Genomic DNA, 22828 nt, shown 5'->3' on the forward strand with positions numbered 1-22828 from the left:
GATTGGTGTGAAACTTGAAGACAGATATATCGACACTGTCATCAGCGAACAACCGTTTGAGCATTGATATCATTTTTTCCGCGCGATTTCATGAATATAACACACTCGGTTGATTTGATCCGAAAAATAACGCTCGCGGGAGTCCCGGCTTTCCACATGGGAATCGAAATTCACGCGTTAGCCTCCAATTCGCTATTCTTTAATTCTTTTACCCTAAATTAATCGGTACTCGCGTGTCATACATGCTATACTAAGCCACGTGGGCACTAGCAAGATGATCGTCGCTTTAGTAGCTATTTATGATGTTATGCTGTCTGTAGTTTCAATTTCTCATTACAATAACGCTATATGTAACTATTAAAGCGAAAGTTTTGTCGTTAATGCGCGCGTGGCTTTAGAATCGACGCTAGAATAACAAAAAGTATAACAAAATGGAAAATATTCGAAATTACTCATTAGGTTCAGTAGCCTACAAGTTGGAATTACAAAAATTCAAAATGTCAAAGATTCGAATATCGTTCAAAACACTCTTGGAAAGAAAACAGGATTACACCATAGAGTAATCCAATTAAGTAGGCTCAAATGAACGCATCGTTTCTTCTACCACATTCTTAAATTTCAAAACTAACTTTCTCACATGATTGGTACGCTACTTTTGAACTAAATCTCGATAAAACTGAGCGAAAGACATACAGGTTATATTCATAGGGTCGTCTGATTCAAACGGAATCTACGATGCAAACCGGGGTCCGGTCCCGTGGGACGATCGTGAATCTATCAAAAGGTAATTCGCGCGATCTCGGGAGCATTAAACTAAATGAGAATGCACTGTCGAAGTGGGCTTGCACGATCGGAATTCTCGCGTGGTCCTTGCCTTTGGTGATAAAAGTTTAATCGAGTCGAGGCATCGTCGCCGCGAATATCGAGTCGTTGCAGATTCTACATTGCATTACGCCGATCTCGTCACTCCTTTCCATTTCTCCATTAACTTTCACGGGACCGTGTAGTCCAGCAAACGTCGGCACATGTGCGACTAGAATTTTAAAATTTCTATTTATCCAGTTTTGTTCCTAAAAGGATAAATTTGCTTAAATATCAGCGATCTATTAGATTAATAATCACGATAGGATCTCAACGTTTTTACCAATACGGTTGGAAAGGATTAAAGTACGAGCGAATATGAAAATACGAAGAAGTCAAATCAAGTATGAACCATATTCGCGTAGATTAGCAAATTTGCGACACGAAAAGTTCCGAACGCAAGTTTGTCGACGTCACGTCGTTAAATTTTTTGGCGGGCGAAGGAGGACTCCGGTTCGATCGTTGGAAATGGCCGCGGCTCTGCACTCGTCGTTACGAGATTTTATACCGAAACTTGGAATTTATTTCGGGGAAACGGCGCAAGTTGGCGAAGATGAGGGATATTCTCGTAGACGAAAGAAGATTGGGTGTGAAATTAGACCGATTCCAAGTTGGAACTTTCGATTAGGGATTTTAAGAGTGGCGCGAACGATGAGAAGTAAATGAATCGTGGTTTTAAGCAAGATCGTGCTGTCACTAAAGATAAATTTTACAGCTCTGTGCAGATGGCCATAGTGCATTTTATGGAGAGCTGTTTTCATCGTTTCTTCGTGTCGATTTGATCGAAGAAATAAAAGACAGAAAAATCTTATTGTTTTGTTACTATTTAGCAAAATTTGACTGGACAAGCTCCGAATAGAATAGCATAGAATGCCGAACTGTTCGAACTACTTCGAACCAATCGGTTCAATACTACTTCATTGTCCATTAAAAACGAACAATTATAGATTTTGTGAAATCATAATGAGACGAACGTAAAATCTCCGACGTAAATTCGATTCATTAATTTAGACGAGAGACAGATGCAAAATAAAATCTGCGCGCGTTTGTCAAAATTCCCCATTTTTTCCCGTCATTTTATCTCGTAAGAAGAGCTGCCTATGCTTTCATGGAATTTTCCATTACTTTCGCGAACGCTGTGTACAAAACGCGAGTCGGGGGTCTCGCCGTCTAATAGAAACACGCTTTTAAACACGCCACATACCGTCAACGTGTGTTTCGCGTGCGCTTGTCAAAAAAATTTGCCATCCATTTCCATCGGCCTCTCTCTCTCTCTCTTTCTCTCTCTCACGCCGGCGCCTATTCTTCCTCCATTGTTCCAACGTTTGTTGTACGCGAGAGCACTCTCTTTGCTTACGATTCCTGTTTTACTGAAAATAGAATGGTTCCGTTCCGCGAATCGACATCGTACGGAACGTTTCGATCAAACGACGATGACGGTTTCCCAGCAGAGGCTACATTTTACGGAATTACTGTCGCGATAGTCTGCTTAATTTACGCGCGGAGATCGCTTTTTGCTAATTAGGTAATCACTGTCTAGGCGTAATCTCTCGATGAAGGTTCGAGATGTAGGGAATATCAGTGAGCATTCGCGTAGACTGCATATTGTCTAAACGTACGAAGAGGCGTTTAATCAGCATTTGAAGACTTTATCGTGAATTCAGTTTAACGCGAAGGTCATTTGGTGATTTAAAATATTCTTGTAAGCAGATTATACGACAGAAGTATCTTTACGCAGAATTTGTAAATATCATCGTGAAGTCAATTTGAGGAATGAAAGCTGTGTGTGGATTTCCAGGCTATAAAATATTCTTAAACAGCTGATAATGGAAGTATCGTCACTATAAATGCAAAGAATAAAGTTCAAAATTAAATACTCTCAAATGGTTACTTATATCATGTTTAATATAAAGTGCATATATTAACAATTCTCAAGATAATAATCGTTAGCATCGAACATATTAAAATATTGGTGCGAGGAAATTTTTCTATACAATAAAATCTTTAAAAGCTCTTATCGATCCACATTCGCGTGTTTCCGGATGGTTCAAACAAAAGTTGAGTGTTGTGTTGGTTCGTGTCAAGGAATCTTTGTTCTCCTATAAGACGACGTCCTTTGCCGACGATTTAAAAGGTTCAAAGATTAGGCCAAGCGTATCCTGCAAATATTTGTCCCAGTACTTGACACCGATCCTAAAGCTGTCTTTGAGAAGCACAAACTATACAGGCAATAGCTTGTCAAGTTTGGTTTTTAGTTTACCTTTTACTAAGGTTCGCTCGCTCCTATCCCACTCATTGTTTTTCTCGCCAGGGCACGATATTTTTGTACTTTCCGTGCAAAATGAAACATGTGACAACCTTAACATCGTTATAGATACGTAGCTACTTTTGCCTTGTCTTCCTTTGGTAAAAAATACTCAAATAACACGAGATTGATTTTCAATTACCAAACGAGCAGGTGTCGCCTTGTACTTTTCATCTTTCTACAGAAACTATCTGTGTGGAAAATTAGCGAATTTCAAATGAAAGGGTTACAAGTCGTTCAAAGAACATTTTTTGCTGATCGAAGGTCATTTGACATTAGATTACTACATACTTGCAGGTAGGAAACGTTCAAATACATCAGTGATCGTCATAGTTGTCGTTATTCGAAGCACAGTGCTCCGGAAATTATCAAACTAACTTTAATACGAAATCTCAGTAAAATAATCCATTAAATATCCTCGGAATATTTCTCAACATAAAAGAGGAACACGGTACCACTTGAATTTAGATATGGAAATAAAAGCAACGTTACATCACTAATTATCGAATACAAAACTTCATGAAGAAGAAGAAACCTTTAAAAATTCTTACCGAAACACAGTTCTTCGAAACACTGCGTGTAAAAAAAAGATGAAAAAAGAAGCGCGAGGAAACTTAACAGAAAATCAGAAAGAAACCCGTTCAAATGTTTGAAACTAACGCTTCAAGCGATTCGGCAAAGTATTCAAAAGGGTAGCGACCATTAACAGGCTCGAAGGCGAGAGAACAGGCTGCGTTGGAGGATGCACACTGCACACTACTGCACGCTAGTGTATAGCCTCGAACGGCTTGGTTCGCATCTACGGTTCCACCATAAACCACCCCCACGACTTGACACTCCAGGCACGTAGTATAATTCTTTGCTCTTCCGTCCCGCCGCGTCCTTCACCCGGAGGATGCACGATCTCTCCGGGTCCGCAATATAACCAGAGGCACAGCCAGCAACACCATACCTAGCCATCCTCGTGATCACCGACACCCTCCAGACCGAGCGTTAAGGTTCTCGGTTTATCCTCTCGCGTTTTCCTCATCCGCCTGAAAGGCGACACACTGCACTGCGCTTTCTCTCGCGAATACTGCGTTTATCGCGTGTGATTTAAGGTTAGTGGCCAGTTTCAACGATTTTTTTGGGATTGGTACAACGACATAGTTTATTGTAGGAACGTTACTTGGCGAAGGCTAATGAATTATTTCTCAAAATATGGGGACGATAAGGGAACAGCGATTGGCTGGATTCTTTCGTAACAGAGTATAGATTGAGTTTAATTCGAAATGGGGTTTTCTTCCAAGTGATACGTGGTATCATTGGGTCGTAGATACGATATTGTTTAGAAGGTGTGCATATAGCATTTCTTTTTTATAAAAATATATAGCGATTACGGTAAAGCTTAAAGAAGATTTATGTTGCAATGTGACGGTATATTTATCTTTAACGAATCAAGAAGTAGCAGTATCTGTTGCTTAAACAGCATATGCCTAACAAATCCTAAACTCTTACTACAGTCCAAAAATTAGAAAAGTTAGAAAAAGAAATCACCGAAAAAGAAACCACGCAAAACCGACTTGCGTAACTCTTCATCTTCCTTCATCTCGCCCTCGTCTTTGTCTTTTCAATCTCAGAATTAAACGACCCCGTTAATTCCAACCTCCGAGAACCATCCTCCATGAAACTGGCGCAAAACGAACACGGAAAGGAAAAAAGAAAGGGAAAAGCCGGCAAATATCAGCCGGACGAAATCCGAGAATAAACGCAAGGGAGGGAGAATCGATCGGGCCGGAAATACCGAACGGACGGTTTAAGGATGAAAACGGGTGCGGGTTGGTCCGTGCGCGAGAGAGAGAGAGGCCTTCGAACGAACCAGAGCGAAACGCGGTTACAGAAGTAGAACGAAGGACATGCATATCGAGTAAGGGACGAGGAGGGTGTCAAGGGTGGAGACGGATGAAGGAAGTAGAGGGCGGCAGAGGGTGAGTGAGAGCAGAAAGGCGGCGATTCGAAGGCTGACGTTGCGGGGGTTGGAAAACGGGTCGTCGAGGGACGGCAGGACGTGAAATGGAAGAAGCCCCGAGGACGACGGCGCGGCGTGCCACCTCGTCGCCTCTCTAATGCAACATGACGCGATACGAGCGGACTTATGGTTCAGCCGGGGGCTGAGAAACGAGAGAAAAAGACGGCCTCGACGGTTCACCCGTCCGCTACCACCCTCGTTGCTGTCCCTGCGAATCGTTCACCAATCATGAAGCACCGCAAGCCGCGCCGTTAATAAACCAGCCGCAACCAACGCGCATAATTTAGAATATCGCCGCGATTTACGTTAGCCGTGCGTCGGTTTCTCGAGTTTTTCTCATCTGGGTCAAAGGTGACCTCACACGGGCGCAGTATCGAACAGAAAGTTGGATCGTTGGTCCTTTGAGAGACTGGCAAATTTAGGGTGTCGTTGAGGGTGTAAGCGAATGATGGAAAAATCTGAATTTTTATAAGGTTGCCGCGAATGGGGTTGTGGTCTTCTGTGATTTTCGATTATGTAATAACAAGTCGTAAGGACGTGAAAATCGTAGAATAGAGAAGTGGGAAGAGGGAGAGCGATTATTTACGCAAAGATAAATTAAAAGAGTAGAACAGAAATCAATTTTTGAATGAAGTTATACGGTTAAGATATCGAATCAGGAATGTCGATCAAGAATGCGAGGACAGAACAGGTCGATTTAATTTCGTGCGGTAATGTTAAATCGTGATATTCTTCGGCCCGATGATGTCGAGCACGTCGATATTGCTGGGCTCTAATTTCTAATCTCATTATCTGGTAATGTTATTACCGAAGCTAGATGCGTTCGAGTTTCCTCAAATATTGATCCTGGGGGACGCGGCGTTCGAACTCGTATTTCGATATCGAAATACAAGGATTGGGTTCGAGCTACTTGTTAGTGTAGAATGTTACAGGTTGTTTCTCACGTAGAAGACCCGATAAATTTTGCAGCAGAGATTGGTTAAGAAACATATAATGAAGCATCAGAAAAGTTGGACCATGAGTTTACAATATAAATTACTCCATTAGACATAGATCAAAATGATAGGTCAAAATATATACATGTATTTCAAATCTACAATTCTACGAGAGATATTCCAGTTTCTCTATTTCGTAAGCAGGATCTCCCCTGCTTCTCTGTTCAATTTTAAATTCATATAAATTCTACAGGATGATTCTAAAAATTCCTGATTCGCATTAAACTATTTCACAGCACTTTATATACTCCATAAATCAAGCAACATATCTATAGCCAACGTCTAGGAGCAATAAAAGATTCTATTCGTTTCTACATATTTATACCATTTTTTAATTTCCAGCTACATCATTTTCAACGTCAGTTTCCAAACTTGAATTAACTCAACCATATCACAAAACCTAATAACCACTACTACTTCCAACTTGATTTTCTTTATCTTCACTTTATACGCGTTTACAACAAGGAAATTTCCCAAAAACCACAATCGTGTATGTCCCTTGACCCAATTACAGCAAATTCAGACCTTCAATTTGACTAATCACCCTCCTCGCCGCGAACCGTATTCGCTTACATCGAATCAAGCCACGGGGTTAAGCACAATCCCATGGAGCGTTAAACGCCACCAATCTTCGTGAATAAAACATTCACCGGCCATTAAATATCCAGACTCGCTTCCGTTGAAATAGGTCTTTAATCTGAATTTTTATTCGTTACCGCGAATTCGTGTAGATTGGAAAGACGAATCTGTCATGTTCGGTAGGGCAGGATAGGAAAATAGGATAGAAGTCGTAGACGATAGAGAAAGGTGCGATTTCGCCTCGAAGCTGTTGACTTTCCTTAGGGCTGGTGGTAGCACGGGGCCTCTCGGTGAGAAAAGACTCCGTCTACTCTCTTGTAACCGAACAACTTCCTCTGAAAGATACAGTGGCTCATGAAAGTACCTAAACATTTAGAGAAACTTTTCACGTATGAATATGTTATATAAAATATTTCATTGGCACCATTTACCATTAACATTCACTAACTAAGGGTCTAATTCAGGAACTGACTAATGAAATGGAATCCATATAAAGATGTATCTCTCCCATCAAATTTTGTAACGCTCATTATACGTTTAAAATCATTATTTATGCTGTATACTAATATTCTATTGAATATATATTTCTAATAAATACCTTGTAGCTTGTACATGCGTTTTCAGATTGGTTTCGAATTTTATCCATATGATCACCATAGTTGACCTTCATTACAGTTATCGGTGTCGTATAACATATATAATATATGTTCTTGAAAATTTTCTTCGGCACGTGTCCGAATATTTCTACGAGTTACTTTAGGTGGTTTGCCAGAACAGGATTTGAAAACGCAGATACGACAAGGGAATGTTTCACGTGTAGGTGGATAGGATAAGACGTGGGTGTCAGAGGGTGGGTGGTTCCGAGCCCCAGATACCAGCGTGGTGGAAGCTCGCTACTGGCTGCCGGCTGACACAAATCTCCGCGGGAAAAAACGATTCTTCTGGTCGGCCCGACCTATTCTGGACGCGGTCTTCTCGCCTGTAATTTCGAGGGACTCGAAGGACTAATATCTCACCCTCGTTCCTCCGTGCAGGATGTTCTCTCTTGCTCTGGTTGACCTTAGAGCTCCTCCGTGTCTTGGCTATCGCTGAGACGAGGTCCTTGGAAGGCGTTCGAAAGACGAACGTACGGTGCTTTCAGGTTTTTAGGTGTTTATGGATGTCTATGGGTGCTTACGAGAAATTTTATTGAAATCGGTGGAGATATCTGTAAAATATTTTATATGCGGGGGTGTACTTTTATCTTGGGGTTTAATCAAAACTTATTCGGCATATTACGAATTATAACGAAGTAAGGACTTATATATATATCTTGTTTGATCGTGATGCTACGAAAAAGACGACAGCAAGCACCGAACTGCAACAAATTGGTAGAAGAGATATAATCGTAGCTACAATGGACGTTCTGAGAGAGGATCGAGATCGATAGGTCTCTTGTGATAAAGTTCCTAGTAAACAATAACGATTAGGATTTTTTAAACGAAAAGAACAGTGCGGAGGCTGAATGAATTCTCTATTCGTTAAGTATAGAACGAAGAAAGGCGACAGAAAGAAAATGCAATACAAACGGATTAAATATAATTTGCTAGGAGGTTTGTTGCTAATTAACATAACGGTAGTTTAAAGCTAATAAAAATCCATCATATATAAACCGCGTTAATGAATAGAAATTTCAAGAACTGATATAACTTCATTCTTCCGGAAAGTTTATGCTTCATCTTACTTACGTATTATCAGCCGAAAAGCTACTTACCAAAATGATCTCATCCAGGGTTACCGCAACATCGTTCCTAATCACTTAACCCGCGGAGACTGGTTGCGAGTCTGACGAAGATACTGATCAGGTTATCCAATCTACAAAGTCGTTTGTGCAGGAAATCCGCCAATTATTTCGTTCGTACGGCGTATTTAGAATTCTAACCTAACAGACCGTTCGAAACTTCGATACCGTTCGACGGTCACAGAATCCATCGATGCCGCCCCGTAGCTGCAGAATCGATAAGTTGCCTGCGTCCTCGTTCGTTATGCACCTTCGAGATTATCGGTGTATTCCTTTTGCCATTAACGGAACGAAGAAGAGAGAGAGAGCGAGAGAAAGGAAGAGGAAGAGGGAGGATCGATCGTCTCCGAGGCTTCTGTATGACCTGGGATCCGTAGTCCCGATAGCGTCGCTTATCGATTACCGTTAAGGGTGGTCGTTAAACAAGTTACCTACCTACTTCTCGAAGGTAACAGTGCTCCACGTTCAATCTTCCAAACAGGTATACCTCTTCATAAATCGATCACGTGCATCCTTACGAATCGCGAATGATCACGTTTGTATAGTATCAAATTTGAGAAGTTTTTTTGGTTTTAATCTCGCGAGATAGAGTAAGGCATTAAGTAAGTGAATAATTATAGACGGTGAGATAGAAGAACTTGCGAGCGGAATCGTTGAAATTGTTGATTTAGAGTATGTGTAAGATGATAATATTATCATTGTATGTTAATTTTTGTAGAATAGTTCATGGATTATGAGTAGGAGACTCCTATACTAGAGTTAGCCTTGATTTATTTTCAACATTAATCTTTCTATTAGGAACATTATACAAGATATCGGGCAGCGATTTCAGCGAAGCTTTATACAGCATACATAAGCGAATAATCGAAAACTAATCCGCTGTCTATTCTCAACATAGGTAATCGATATTCTATAAAATATCTAACGGACTCAATCTGTCTCTCAATGATAACTTCTTCTCTGTGCTAATCAAATTAAAACATCCATTAGAATCGCAACTACACGTCCTCTTAAGTTCTTGGATTCAACTTTGTTCACAAGCGCTCGTTTTCCAAAATGTACAATGTTCTTCGTTATTTAGTCTGCGCGTAGAAACTACACATCCATCGGATCAACAGCCATTCACGTTATCAAAAATAATCTACACTGCACCCCGTCTTCCCAACCTCCAGGATTCGACCCTTTTCACACTAAAAATATCCCACGCCGCCTGCGTTGTCAACAATTGTATTGTGCCCCGTTTTTAACAAACCCTCGTTCTACAAAACGCACAAGGTTCTCTATTCTTCAGCCGGAGTGCGGAAACCACGTGTACGCGCACCAGTTTCGTCGATACGAGTGACACGGTGCGCGCTGCGTGAAGCGAGCCAAGACCATGGGTGAGTGAAACAGGACGAGGATGAAGAGAGGAGTGGAAGTAGAGTCCTCGAAGACGAGTAGTGGTTTTGCGACGAGCACTTGCAGGTAGTGCCGAGTTGAACATAGCCAGCCATTTCCGCGCTACCTCTCGTGTAATGAAGGCGGCACCGGTGTCGACGACGAGGACGATGCAGCCAGCGTCGAGCGTAGGGCGCACACACCGGTGCAAAGTAACGCCGTGATCAATGCCGCAACGCTAATTAATTAACATTCCCTTGCGGAAGAGGTCTCTGGTAGACACACCTATACGCGAGAGAGGAAAGCGCCCTTTCTCCTCGTTCTGCCACGGCTACCGTTGCTCCCTCCCCTACCTCTAACCCCTTTTGCCCTCGTGTGCCGTTTCTCTTGGACCGCATATACCCGTCTCTTTCACCCAAACGCGATCAGCCTACACAGAGGCGTTCTCTCGACTCTCGCCGCTCTGTGCTCCTACCATCTCTTTCCTGCTTTCGCTCGCTTTCCCTATCCTTCTCATTCCAGCAACTTTAACGCCAACGATCGTTACCGTACCGCGATAACGACGACGCCGACTACGGCTACCAGCCGCTAGAAATATTCCTGAGAGGATTATTTCGCGGCGAACCGAGAGGCGAGGTCTCGCTAAACGACGAGTCTATGCAACTGCGGGCTGGGGCAGAGTCACGGGGATTTGACGGAGTTAAGAGTTGGATGAGGAAGGAGAGAGATAGTACGTGTACGTTTTTTGGTGCAAAGAGCAATAAGTTTGGTTCTTGACGTCTCGAGATTGTTCAGTTATGTTTCTGTATGTGTGTATGTGTGTACAGGCGCGTGTGCGTGATCATTTTAGTTTGACAGAATAATTAATAATTAGCTGAAAGAAAATTGGTGTGTTCGTGGAAATGCGTGTGTTTTTTGAAGCGGAGGACGATGACTTTGATCTTTGAAATTTGGAAAAGTTTGGGAAGGTTTGGAAATCCAAGATTAGGAGGTTTGTGCGTGGTTTCTCAGTGTTTTGTAAAAGGTGGAAATTAAATGATAACTTTGATTAATTATTAAGCTTTAGACGAAATTTGATTTGCAGGTACAAGGCAAAGTTGTTGGAAAATTATGAATTACTCGAGTCTCGAGAGGACAATTGGTTTTGATTAGACCCTAGTCACTAATTCTCTATACGGCTAGTAGTATAACCAAACATGATGGTAACTTTAGAATTAGGTAAGGTACGGATCGATAAGTATTTTCGGAAAATCGTTAACGCGAACTAATCCTATGAAATTTCCATCCTTTTATCCTCAAAATAACAAACCGGAAATTTTAGTATAAATTTATGAAATGCACTTCCCTTTTCTGAACGATAATATTGCAAAGTTTATTTCACTTCTACGTTTGAAGAAATTATTACAAAACTAATCCGTGTAATTGCAAGAATGAAAATTATTTCATATACTCGGCTGAAATGAAATCGTTCCTGTTGATTTTAAATTCTTGTCAACACATTAAACGCGTTTTCTAAATTCTGGAATTTCCTTAGGGATGAAGTAATCGTTGATTTCTAATAAAAATTTATAAGAGTAAACCAGTCAGACCGATTATCGTTTCGCATCAAACTTCCCTCTTCCTATACCCGAGCGTATTAACACTTTCACCGTGATGAAAAAGAATGTTCCATTCCTCCTGTGATTTCAACTTGGATATAGGACATAAATTAGAAATCATGAAACTTTCGAAGTTACTCTTGCAAATATTCGTGCAAACTTTTTTCTAATGTAGAAATGCTGTCACCATATATATGACAAATAATAGAAATTTAGCAGAAAAAAATTATGTTAAAGATCTTTTATCGTCACTTACTACCATTACGATTCCCTTGTCATCAAATCATGGACGCTTATGCAAATTCGATTAAACAAATAAAACGTAAATAGTGATCTGTTTCGTGTTACTTCGGATGCTTTATATATCTTAATTTTATATATATTTACATATATATTATTTTATGTACAAAAGTATCAGTACCGAAGAATCCTTTATTTTTCCAACGAAAACAGTCGCACGAAAAGACGGGAAAAGGTAGGGGATGGCAAAGAGAGGGTTTGCACCGTTGATCGTGCCTTTTCAAAAATGAATCCGTCTATTTGCTTAAAAGCGAGTCGGGCTCTGCCGGCTTTTTCATCCGTCGCCTGACTATTTCACGAGGCAATCCGCTTTCGCGCGAACCGATAGCGGCCCGTTCGCTTAGACAGGCTTGCTCCCTTCCGTGCTCGCTCTTCTCTCGTAGGATTAAATCGCGTCTCATCCTCCGGGATACCGGTCGATATCCAACTCTCTCGCCGATGGAAGAACGTTGACCAGGAGACGACGAAACTTCCCAAGATACACTTTCCACACGTATCCCGTGTACTGCGCGCGCATTCACGCCATGCATATCGTTAGATCGTTAGGAGTCATAAGGTATGTTAAAAGATCAGTAATTTTAAGATATTTCAGAAGAAATTAATAGCAAAGTGTTAAATAGTAAAGCTTTCTCATCAGAAAGGTCTTTGTTTTAGGTGATAAGATTTTGTTTCAATGCGATACTTGCTGTTTTCCTTCTCCTCTTCAAACTTGAAATGCACAAACTTGGGAACAATAGCTGCATTAGTAACATTACGTGGAATCCAAGCACGATAACTGAATTTATTCAGCTAATGTGTTAATAAGAAAAATGTTACAATTTACGACAACTGCATTATTTCTTTCTAATAGTTAGAAACGTTAGAGGATTATTGGTTAAATTCTGAAAGAAGCCAAATGTTCTTTCTGCTATCGCTGCTGTCAAAACGATGGTATATATTTCCATATGTATCCATATATGTTTGTAATGGTATAACGCGGTGTGTTCTCTAAAGTAAGACAACGAAGAAGGATACTCGCCGCGAGCTAGATCGGCCAGAGGGAAAATGCAGCGGATTTTTCCATGCTACAGTCGTGCAAAAACTCACCGGCGTTTCCGTTTGCGATGAAATCTCGCGGAACCGTGGTACGGCCCTTGTATGCTTAACGGGTAAATTAAAATCGCGGCGATGTTTAATCGCGTTGCTGCTCCACCCTTTCGAATGAATCCAATTGCTGGTACTTGGCTATGCGATACAACGCAATTAATTAATTTGTATATTTACACGGCTTGATTCAGTGATGTGTAATTTATGATATATCGTTTCTGGATTCTGGCTCTGGCTTCTGTAAAGTATGTATTGTTAGGTTGAAAGCGACTCTACCTGCTCTTTGATCAGGTTTATCATTTGTTGAGTGGTCTTTGAAAATAATGGCGAGCGTAAAAAGAAAATAAAGAAACAGAATGTCAGAATTTGTACGCGTTTCTTTTTTACAATTTCGTATTCTTCTTACTGTTGAACTTTCTAGATACGCATTGTACATATTTCCATTTGTATGTATTAAGACACACATAAGAAGGTTATCCTTAGAGATCATTATAGAACTAGAATTATTATCTAATTTGAAACTTATCTAATGAAAAATCTCGAGTACTCCAATGATTAAAGTTACGAGTCTTATGAAAAATATAAATATAAATCTACCATATCTTGATACTCTGCGTTACCATTTTAAAATCACAACGACACAACATTCCTAATTCTCAATCACGATCGCGGAGCAGGACATTCGTGCGAAGATCACGTGAGGATCGTCTCTCTCGCGGCGCGAAGGAGTTTCAGAAAATCGATCGGGCCTCCATTCTCTCTACCGTGCGTTGCTCCGTGAACCGGTTTAAAGCAGTTCGACGCAGGGTGGTTTTACTAATTGGTGCTGAGCATCGATTACCGACCACCTTTCCCCTTCGCCCGTCTCCTGCCGTGTCGATGCACCGCGTTTCCTCGTTCCCCCTTCAATTTCTCTGCCATATTCGAAGACCTCGGCCGCCAATAATGCGGCCCTCAATTTCCTTGCTCCTTAGTCCTTCTTAGTGCAAAGTCCGTTCTTATCGATAGCATAACAACTATTGGACTAACTCGTGCTTTCGTAGATAATTTCTCAACTTGTTAATAATAACAATCGAAAGGAAGATGGAATATGGCGAGTATTGTAGATGATTTTAGGAATAATTTCGAATATTTGAATATTGTTACGTGTATGTAATCACGCGAAGTGGTTTGGAGAACAGGAGGAAAGACAATTTTTAGCCGATCGATCTCCTGCAGTTACGTAATACGTGTCTTGTAGATGGCATTTCTGGGTTGGAAATAGGAGGATAGAGTACGTGGACAGGGGATGATTCAATTGATTACACGGCTCGTCCGACAAACGAAAAATTTAGGATTCCGGTTACGTAAGTTGGCTGGCCAATGCTCTTGGCTTCTCGAGCCGATAGTCTGGGTTTGGAAGGGAAGGTTGGAAAGTCGCCGAATTTATGATCGACAAAGGGTTAATGTTAGCTTTAGCGTTATTTTATGTATCATGTTTGATGCAGATTTTAGTGATAATATAAACTTGCTTTCACAAGCATAACAGGAATTCCATTCATACTCTAAACTCATTGTCATTAACCTTTCATTATTTTACTATTCACTGTTTTCCGAACGATCATTCTAAAATCCCTTCTTCTAATCTCAACATCATATCCCACCGATAGAATCTCAGAGAATTGCAACAAACACACCAACGAGGCGCTAAACGTTAACCGTTTCTTCTTGGCGTTGTATCTCAGAGTCTACTTCCATCCGAGAGCTTCCACACCGAGAAGGCATCGTCGAATAGGTTTGCCGAGCGACCAGGGCATAATTAGCCGGCACAATGGCGAAGAAGCCGGTAAACTCGTCATTAATCACACGCTCGGTTTACACGAGAGTACCTTGGCCATCTTCCACCGCATATTAATTATCGTGTAGGCGTTGCTGTCTTTGTTCACTGGACGTACAACACTACCTCACTTTCTTCGAAAAATCAAATCTTCAACGTCTAAGTGAAAGATCGTGAGCAAACATCGATTTTTGGATCATCCGAGAGTATATCGAATTTCTTCGTATTATGAATCAGAAAATGCCGTGAGCCTACGATGCTTCTTTAGAGCCTTTAGCGTTTAGACTATGTTACTATCATCCTCTGACGACTGCAGACTCGATGGAAGGGTAAACTGTTCTAGTTTTGACGCCTGTCGCTTGCAGCGTGACAATGAGGCCGAGATGAACAGTGTTTTTGGTTTTCAGAGCAGTGTTCTCAGGTAACTGACATCGTAACAGTTTAAAGTCTGCCGTGTAGTTAAGTCGAGCAGTTAAGTCGAAAAATAGAGGTGAGAATTTTACGAGTTAGATCGAGGAATTAGTCGAACATAGATAATTAAAATTTATTGAATATACCCCAGAGTCCCTTTAAAACATAATGTTAAACGTTTATCACAGTACGTAATTTTTGATCTCAATCATCTTCATTAAATCTATAACTTTCATTGATTCTGTTTCCTATATCCAGTCAAATCCATCCCACCATAGTTACCATAATAGTCAATCATATGGTATATCCTCATAGCTATTCATGTACCAACATACTTACTGATCCAAACCATCTTCATCTAAACCACCCCTTTGCAGTTTTATTTTCTCCATTCACTCAAATCCACCTAGTCGCTGTCACCGATGGTCCATCGTACAGCATTTACCTTTCCACTCATCACTTCCGTCGCGGTGCAAAGAACGCTTCCCGGATCAAAGTACCAAAACGTCAAACTTCGTTTGAGGCGTCTCGACGTATCCTCTCTTTGCGTTAGGCGATAGCGGGCAGAGGCGTGCAACCCCATCGGCGCACCCTTTCGTAGTAGCGCTCATCACTGGTACCTGTGATGGCCTCTGCGTCCCCATATCAGACACGTATGGGAGTAGACAGAATATACAGAGCACTAAATGCCGCTATCGGAAATCGATATCGGGGAGCCACAGGCAGCAGCCACTCTTCGTACCCCATTCCCTCCCTTCCTCCCTCCCTCTCTCATTTTTCTCTCTCTCTCCATCTATCTCTCTCTCGCTCTCTACCTATCTTTACCTCTCTCTTCCTCTCTCTATGTCCTATCGAAACCCTTCTTTCACTTTTTCTTCCACCTACCTCCGTTGCTCTAACCACCACTTCCTCTTTTTCTTTTCGTCGTCTCCCCTTTTTTCGATTCTTGCAATTTCATTAGATCCTGCCGTTGCTCCTGACGGTTCACGCTCGTTTCTCGAGTCGGCTGGAATTTTTCAAAGGGTTGAAATCAGCCAGCGGTTCGGGGGAGAGTCGCTCGGTTTCATTCTCGTAGCTCCATTCGAAATTCTTTGAGGATGCTTGTTGCGTACGGAAGTTGTCTTTTGAACTTGCTTTTGTTGAAGCTTGAAGCTAGAGTTTTGCAAGTAACGCTAGGGCGATGTACTGGCTATAAAAGATATTTGCACATACAGCACGTTATTTGGATTATTTTCCAATGAAGAATAATTTTCTAATTATTTTTATCAGATTCTACGTTTCATTTTCGTAACATCAAGTTTTTGTTTAGATCCCACTTCTTTAAAGTAAAGGTGTGAATACGCGTACAAACTTGAAGCGTAAAATCAACAGAATATATCCCCATAGAGGGAGAATTAAGGGGATTAACGATTAGTTAAAATAATGATAATATGAATATTTATTTAAGACTAGACCTGCGTCAGGCTTTAATCTATTCAATGACACATATGCAGATCTTTTGAAATGGTATTCATCAATACTATAGCGAACGAGAATTTTGCACTTTGTATCAAGTACTTTGAACAAATGTAGCAAGATTTTTAATTCAACGTCCATACATATGTTAAAGTAGATATTATAAAAATTCTGACGTTCAAATTTTTTCGGTCCTGTAATCTAAAACTACGTTATCTTAGCAACATTTATCTTGTTTCTCTTTTTTTCTGAAAATCTTTCATCAACGAAGAAAGAGAGATAAACGTTACCTGCACTTCGACCGAGCATATTGATCGAACGTTCGATAACGAGGAACGTTATCGTCGGAACACTCGGTTGGAGAACGCTCGTTCGATCACACCTCTGTGAAATATTATAATTGACGATATTGCTCGTGAACGAACGAGCAGGGAACGTTCTGGCGCGATAGGGGTGTTTTCGGGATGTTGGGTGTCATTTATGACGAATTGTAAGCTCGTTCGCCTAAATCGGTGTTCCTGTTACAGGGCCAAATATAACAGGCCTTCGTTGAAATTGATCGATATTACGCGGTACACGTAGATATTTTTTAAATAACGTTTTTTGTATTCGAAAACTTGCTATTGGTTGGCAAAATATGATCGATTTCATCGAAATAACTTCGAAATTATTAAAAACTGAGGTATAAATCTAATATTTACCGTTATTCGACTAAGCTATACGAGTAAATAAAGTATAGGTGTCTTTCCTTTTTAGTTTCGCTTTTGGTTACGAATATCTTCTTTAATTCTTCAACTACGAATCCACGAATGATTTTAGAAATTTTATGTAGCCATGTCTCTACGATTTCAAATAAGAGATAGTTACAACTACACTGTTTTCAAATTGTTGAAGTGATCGCCACTTCTAGAAAAACTCTACATCTGGTCTTCGGTTTTCTCAAGCGCTGAGGTCATCGATAGCGCATAGACAAAAGAATACGTCGATGACAGACCATAAGCGGGACACGTGCGATGTTGGCTTCAGGGTTCTTTTAGTCTCAGGGTAACATTGCTAGCGTACGGATCTGGACCAGCTTACATTGTATTCCACACTTTGTATTTTAATATTCACAATATATATATATATATACTTACAATACCTTATAATTTACCCACGCGTTTCTTTAATTCCACATGCATCGAATAACCTTAACACAAATAAATTTCCTAATTCGGATACGATATTCATCTTAACGTCACTCGCCAGGTATATATATATACTTACAATACCTTATAATTTACCCACGCGTTTCTTTAATTCCACATGCATCGAATAATCTTAACACAAATAAATTTCCTAATTCGGATACGATATTCATCTTAACGTCACTCGCTAGGTATTCTCCCGCTTGCTCTTTTAGAAACCCTAGAAATCCTTTAGAACGCTATGCCAACTTACTCGCTCATTTAGCAGAATCACGCGCGCGCATTATCCGATAATTTGCTGCACGATACTGGTAAACTATACCGATCAACGCACGCAATTATCCTCTGTGTCCGTCGTAAACGCTGATTTTCGCGTGTGCGTATGAAGAAGAGCTCGTCGGAGGTAAAGAGGAAAGGAGAACGCCGCGAAGGAAGGGTGCGGTGGCTGCACGAGAACGAAATTCGAGAAAGGTGGAAGAAAAGGGACGTTGGGGCGGGGATGAAAGCTGGAAATCACAGAGAAAATAGCAGACAGACGTTCTCTTGTTACATTAAACGACGTAACGCGATGTAACACGCTTTGAGACGCGGCCTGGCGAGCCACGCTTTTAATTCGTCGGCGATCGCACGCACTTTACGGGGTGAGTGCCTCGAGGAACTCGTCGTTGAGCGACAGCGCTGGGTTTCATCGCTTAACCCTTTCGCATTTCTGCACGACGTATGCGTATACGAGTTACACTCTCGTTTATAAATTACAGGATATGTACTTACTAATTTTAAATCAGATATGTCTGAATTTTTGTGCGACGTTTCTCAAAATAATGTTATTTGTCAGATATTTTTGATCTAATTCCAATATATTTATTATATTCTTGTAGTTACATGTTCGTGGTGTTGTAAATTACCGAGTCACATTTATGGTGTAATACATGTTATAGTGTGTTAAGTTAAATTGACGAATTAAAGAGACAAAAATCAGTCTCCTACCAGTCGTTCAACCGATTTGTCATTCTCGTGTCTGCTTGTTCTTTCTTGTTCTACTCCGCTGTTAGTTTTAATGATAGAAGATGCAAATCTACAAACGTAGTTCGTCTTAACTTCGTGTGAAAACAGTCGAAATTTTAATCAAACTACCAGTTCGCGGAACAGATTTACAATATTTGTCACATATTACTTCCTACAATATAATAAAATTAAAATATTCGTCGATATAAGACGAGGGTTTCATTTCATAAATATTTTATTTTTAGACGTGAACGATATTATAGAAGAGAAGGTGCACTTTATAGATCGATCGATATTCTTTAAACGTTCATTTTCCCCGCAGTTTCCGGCAAAAGAACGCTTCCGCGTTTCCGATATACTTCAACCCCTACGCGCACATATTCCGTAGATGGCATAATTAAATTTAATTAACTCTTTAGCGACGACAGGGGAGTGGGGAGCGCAAATAGATACGCGCCGCGCGGAAATTTAAATGTCCATCGCATGAAAACGCACGGTTCTAATTAAAAAGCCGCAACTTTCGTGGATCGCCGTTGAATTTAAAAACTAAATTACTATCGGGACGAATGAAATTAATGTGAATCCACAGGAAAAGAAATTCACTAATTAACCGTTACTACATACACGAGTACATTCCCTTTTAACTTAACTTCTATTAAATCAAATATTATATAGTTACATAAATAACTGGCCTTTTAATCCAAAAATATACATATTCCAAATATTACTTGTGAATTATAAATAAGATAAAAAAGAAAAATATACATGGAATTTTTATTATTTACGCACATACGGTCAGTTATGTATACATAAAGAAATTATTAAACACTTAATTGTACACACAAGTCTATAATTTTCATTTGCATCTAATATTGTACAATTGCGAAATAAAAATGGTACAAAAATAATACCATATTCGTTTTGTCTCTCAAAACGGAACTCCACTGTTTTTACGTTTATTGTTAGAAGACGAAAAAGATGGAGCAGAAGTTTGATCGATCGAAGCGGTTGAAAACGAAACAACGCGGCTGAAAGTTGTCCTCGAGCAGATTTTCCGCGTGCAAGTTTTACCGGCAGCGTGTTCTCCGGTTAATATCCGTTTGTTCGAAAGCAGGAAGAGAGGTGTCGATCACGTCTCGTGCGTGTCCATTCCGTTACGTCCAACGCTGGGACTCGATTCGCTGGACTAATGTTGCCTCAAAGCACTTCACCGATCAACGCCTTCCTTTGAAGCATGCAATTTATGCTTCGCGTGACAGAAAGCGGAGAAGTTTTCGCGACGGTTATTTATGTATCCTTGCGCGACTAAATTCGATTAAACGGGCTTCCTCTTTACGGCTAAAATTGGGATACATTAATTTCGTAACTAACTTTGCGTTGTGGAGAGAGAGAGCTTTCGAGGCGTTAGCAGAAACTTTGAATTAGCAACAGTTGTTTCAATTTTATCATTCAAACTGAGCTTTTTGTGCTTGAAATTATATTTTTTAAAAGATTCCTATGACTGAAACATACTCAACATACTCGATATAAGAGAACCATACTTTTACATAACTTTCTATACAACACATTGTTATTCCTGTGCAAAAGCATGCTACCTTTTTCTTCAAGTATACGCACAAATATACGTTTAACTAATGCAGATAACGTGTATTTTCATAACTTGCTGTTTGATTTATCTTCCTATATCTTTTTACCAAGCCATGTAATAGTCACTACTACGAATGTAGCAGTCCTCTTTTCCAAACCTCGTATTAATCAAAAACGAAGTATTCTGAGAAATAATATATCTCGTCAATTATAATTCTCATACAAAGATAACCATAACAAATTAACCCTCTTCACACTAATTCAAAGTTAAACAAATCCAAACCCGTGATAATCTATGATCCGAAACCTTACTCGGACCCACCCCCAGTAACACCAGCAACCCTGAGACAGCGCCGATAAACGTTAGAAATTACAGCCGGAGCTGGCAGAGCGTGGCTATTACACACCATAACCCACGATACCTCCTTATCAAGCCGGCGGCTGAGGATCGACCCGTCGACCAATTAGTCGCGCGAGGCGTCACTGCGAAATTTAAAGGGTACACGAAGAGGCACCGATCGATCCGATGGATGTGCGCGCGCGCGATCGCACGGTTCATCGTCTATCCAACCGGGGTCAGAAGCATCGGACATACACGGGGCCCTTTGCCACGTCGTCGTCGTGGAGGTAGCAAATCATCGAGTTACGCGATATCTGCACCGGCGTGTAGCCTGAATACGGTGTCTATCGACCAGGAAGCCGTGTGTGCAACGACGACTCTACGCGGAAAGTGTCCCTACGTCCGAGAATATTACGCCAGTGACCAACAAGCAGGCCCAGTTCACTCAAGTTCTCATCGAAGAGGATCGCTTACGGCGTGCAATCCCCCGCGTGAACCGTATTCAAGCGTTTCCCTTTCACGGCGTTACCCGACCTCTTCGGTTCACTACATTCTTGCTCACCCCTTTCCACGAGTCATTAACCACGCGTTAAATTGTAGCGCCCTCTCCTCTACCTGGCAGCGACACGCGGACACGCTCTCGAACCATTCCGACCCGAAAATTTGTCACCACCCCCTCGAAGAGCTTGTTGACCGCCATCGTGACTCTCAGCAAATCGATTCTCTCCCTGCTTTCGTTTGCATACTACCTTTTTCATCGTCACTACGATGCGTAAATTCGTAAATATGTTGGATAGAGGGAGGGGGAGGGGTAAGAATGTTTTTTGCAGGGATCTAAAGAGTTATGGAACTCTTGCATTTATTAACACATGAACCGTGAAACTTCTTTTAGTTTTAGAGAACGTTCTTACATCATCAACAAGATCAGATAAAGAGAAGTTCTTGAAAATAAAAGTTTTGGTTTGAATAGAACTTATAAATTATACAGATAAAAATGTTTCTATAGTAGAAACAGATATTTTATTCATCAATATTAAAAAAGTTCTCCATTATCGTAAAAACTGTTGAATACTATTCAATGAATAGTACTGCTATAATGTACTTATTACGTAAATTAAGTATTTATTACAGTGAAATTGACATTCCGAGTATATCACATTATTTGTAATATTTACATAGATAATTCATAGTTCCAAGCTTGTCCGTGTTTCTCTTTGAAATGGACAGTGAGGAAGTTAACGCTGTTACGGAATACTATCACGCTGAATAGAAATAATTCACTAGTATAATAATACGTAGACGTATATTCATATATCCTATTATAGAAATATATTACGTATTATACACTATTTATATGTTGTATTATAGAATTTCTATGTATTTTAGTTCATGTAAACTGTAAAAAAATGTTATTGTATTATTTTTGGCAAGCTCTTTTTTCTACACGATACTTCTTATAAAACTGTCAATGTCATGTTATGATTTTCATACCTTTGAAACTAGTATCTAATAGTTTGGTACTTTTATTTATCTTATGAAATCTTTTTTAACACACGTTATAAAATAACTTTGTTTGGAACTTCTATCATATTAGGTTGTTCCAAAAATTTCTTTCGTTTTCTAAGAAAATAACAGATGCACATCTTGTGTTTTATATTACTTTACTAAATTATGTATAATCGAGTTTGTTCTATTGGAAATACAACGCAATTTAAAGAAATTTCTAAGGATAATATCTCTTTCTATGAAAATTTTTCATTTTTTAAGAGAAAATATTTTCTTAAATGAAACATATAAATTCGAACAAAAATTTTCTAAAATCGAAAGATAACTGTTTATTTCAATCTCTGTGTTTTTGAGATGATGTTAATTAATCAACTATAAATGTTTACGCGAATTTATTTTCTATCTCTGTGGGCGTACGCAAAGAAATGGAACTCGTTTCTTTGTGAAATTGTTTGACGTAGTAAATATTGTAACAAATATTTTATTTTGGTTATTTTGTAAATTTCTGGATATTTTATGTATGCTATACGTTCTTATATATTTGAGTTTCCCATAAAAACATACTTAAGTATCTGTTAATGATGGTATTTCTCGTCACATAAGACTTATCCACTGGTTCTTTTGATTCTAAT

At 40.0% G+C, this 22828-nt stretch overlaps 1 protein-coding gene across 3 annotated transcripts in view; it reads left to right on the top strand.

The window, feature by feature from the left end:
* LOC132914899 (neurogenic protein mastermind-like) overlaps positions 1 to 22828 on the top strand; it is a 244996-nt gene that overhangs the window by 191015 nt on the left and 31153 nt on the right. The gene's annotated exons all lie outside the window — the stretch shown is intronic.

This window comes from Bombus pascuorum, chromosome 1 (assembly GCF_905332965.1).
Source record: "Bombus pascuorum chromosome 1, iyBomPasc1.1, whole genome shotgun sequence".
Classification (NCBI taxonomy): domain Eukaryota; kingdom Metazoa; phylum Arthropoda; class Insecta; order Hymenoptera; family Apidae; genus Bombus; species Bombus pascuorum.